We start from the raw sequence: 2,500 nt of genomic DNA, 5'->3' as shown, positions 1-2,500 counted from the left end.
GACGATTCTCTTGCTTATCGGCGTCCACTCCATCAAGGCTCTCTTGGTCCTTGCACTCATCATGATTGCTACTCCTCCTTGTCTCGCTCCGTCATCTCCCACATACACCACTTTCTCACCACTCCCTAGTGTCACTGATCCCACCCCCCTCCATCTGGTCTCGCTTAACCCTAATATTTCAACTCCATAAGCCGCCATTTCCTTGGCCACTTGTGCTGTCCATGTTGCCTCCGCCATAGTCCTCACATTCCAGCATCCAATGGTCGTCTGTTTTTCTTGGGGGCTACTATGGGGCCTATCGGCTTTTGGGCTTCCTGCCGGCTTTGACCCAAGAGCGTCATGGTGGTCCCAGCAGCAACACCCCCAGATTGCATTGTGACATTGTCTACGTATCCGGTTTCTGTAACATTAGCTTTTTTTAAGGGGCATGGTCGTTAGCCCTGCGCCCAACCCCCAACCTGGAGGACCAGGGGATCACTCTTTGTCTGGTCTCTACCCTTTGACCTGTTCGGCATGGGTGACCCTACCAGGAGTTCAAGACTACCGCCGACATAGCTCTAGGGGTCATCGAGACACAAACTGCCCCACCACGATAAGGTGGTCATCCCAATCGGAGAGAATTAGAAGGATTCGAATCAAATCGAATCGAAATAGAAGGATTCGAATGCACAAAATATGGTTTAATCAACATCTGCCAAGAGTGGGATTCGAACCCACGCCTCCAACAGGAGACCAGAAGACCCAAACAGTTCAAGGCACGGAATCCCTTTGATACTGGCTTAAGTCTGGCGCCTTTGACCACTCGGCCATCCTGCCAAGGTGATCTCCTGATTATCACACGTTTCCATCGAGCCAGTGATACATAACTGTTCAGTCGTATTCCATTGAGGAGAGACTAGATTTTTGCAGTTCGTTGACAAATAGTGTAAGAAAGACTAAGAGGTGTTTTGGTCGTAAAAGAGAAATACATTAATCTCACTTTCCAGAATGTACTAGATGGTCGTTTTGAAAAAGCGTTCTCGAGAACTTTTACACGCTTTCCTGAGTTTGCTTTTGCTCTCTGCCTTCCAGCGGCTGGTACAAAGTCCTCACTCGTTAATTACTATGAATAGGCTACAAAACGGGCTGTCAGGAGTGGGATTCGAACCCACGCCTCCAAGTGGAGACCAGAAGGCTCCACGATCCCATTTTAATAATGGAAAGGTATGTAACCTTGAGTCTGGCGCCTTACACCGCTCGGCCATCCTGACGGTTCGGATATTCAAGCTAACTGATTGAGTCGACTGATTACTTTCAATTCATGTTAAAAAGATATTGCAGGCGAGCATTGCATCATGAAGAAATGTGTACAAGGATCGTTTCTTGGAAAACGTAACTTAGAATCCGACCATCTGCTGAAGAGATTTCCGACTAACAAGAGATTTTTTAATATCTGTATTAAAACGATCTTTAATTACCTTGGTCCCATCGTATTGTCAGGATCTTCCGCACTCAAATTCGACACAGGTCAAAAACAGGGTTTGTCCATGTTAAGGAGAACTCCCTTACAATATCCTACAATAATGCCATTGGATAAAAGAAAGCGATAATTTTTTAAGTGATCTTGCACAAAACTGTATAAATTAGAACAATTTATATGGAATGGGTTCCTGATCAGTGGCCAATCAACCTGCAAGCCAGATCGACCAGCAACAACTGTTTATTTTTTGATGAGGAAGTGCAATCATAGGTGACAAAGAACTGTTCTTCCTTGATTTATACCCGTCGGGATGATCACGGAAGTTTTTAGAAGGATTCGAATGCACAAAATGTAGTTTAATCAACATCTGCCAGGAGTGGGATTCGAACCCACGCCTCCAACAGGAGACCAGAAGACCCAAACAGTTCAAGGCACGGAATCCCTTTGATACTGGCTTAAGTCTGGCGCCTTTGACCACTCGGCCATCCTAGCAACGTTGTCTCGGAAGTTTCACTTGTTTTTATCCAGCCGGTGATACATAACTGTTTAGTCGTATTCCATTGAGTAGAGACTAGATTTTGGCAGTTTTTTGAGAAACAGGGAGCCTTCGAACGTAGACGTTTTTTCGGCGGTCGCTGCAAATAGGGTAAGAATGACTAAGAACTGTTTAGGTCGTAAAAGAGAAATTTATGTTATTGCCGACTGAGGTTCTGAAATTGCATTATTAAGAAGGAGTTCACAGTTTTTCACTATGCGGCCCGACCCTAAGCAGGTAAATAACTTCTTTTTTTCCTCTCTCTCTCTCTCTCTCTCTCTCTCTCTCTCTCTCTCTCTCTCTCTCTCTCTCTCTCTCTCTCTCTCTCTCTCTCTCTCTCTCTCTCTCTCTCTCAAATGACTTTTATTATATTATTGTTGACCGTTTCCACACACACATCACTGTCATCGAATGCAGTACAATGCGACAGGAATAATGTTTCAAAGAAGAACATTCTTATTTGAATATTGTTTCCAACTTTCTTGTTTTGAATTAGCTTTATTTTG

The 2,500-nt window shown here is 44.4% G+C and overlaps 3 non-coding genes and 1 pseudogene across 3 annotated transcripts; all 4 read right to left on the bottom strand.

The window, feature by feature from the left end:
• Positions 1 to 498, bottom strand: part of LOC138022375 (craniofacial development protein 2-like) — a 5,022-nt pseudogene extending 4,524 nt beyond the window's left edge.
• Positions 499 to 692: 194 nt separating this feature from the next.
• On the bottom strand, positions 693 to 816 carry Trnal-uaa (transfer RNA leucine (anticodon UAA)). Its single transcript has 2 exons — positions 779 to 816; positions 693 to 738 (listed from the first exon to the last, which is right to left on the bottom strand). It is a non-coding gene; the product is annotated as a tRNA-Leu (tRNA).
• Positions 817 to 1,126: 310 nt separating this feature from the next.
• Trnal-caa (transfer RNA leucine (anticodon CAA)) lies at positions 1,127 to 1,250 on the bottom strand. The gene is made up of 2 exons: positions 1,213 to 1,250; positions 1,127 to 1,172 (listed from the first exon to the last, which is right to left on the bottom strand). It is a non-coding gene; the product is annotated as a tRNA-Leu (tRNA).
• A 577-nt stretch (positions 1,251 to 1,827) lies between these two features.
• Positions 1,828 to 1,951, bottom strand: Trnal-uaa (transfer RNA leucine (anticodon UAA)). Its single transcript has 2 exons — positions 1,914 to 1,951; positions 1,828 to 1,873 (listed from the first exon to the last, which is right to left on the bottom strand). It is a non-coding gene; the product is annotated as a tRNA-Leu (tRNA).
• Positions 1,952 to 2,500: the final 549 nt, after the last annotated feature.

The sequence above is a fragment of the Montipora capricornis genome, chromosome 1 (assembly GCF_036669925.1).
Source record: "Montipora capricornis isolate CH-2021 chromosome 1, ASM3666992v2, whole genome shotgun sequence".
Lineage (NCBI taxonomy): Eukaryota > Metazoa > Cnidaria > Anthozoa > Scleractinia > Acroporidae > Montipora > Montipora capricornis.
This window is presented reverse-complemented; position numbering and strand designations above follow the sequence as displayed.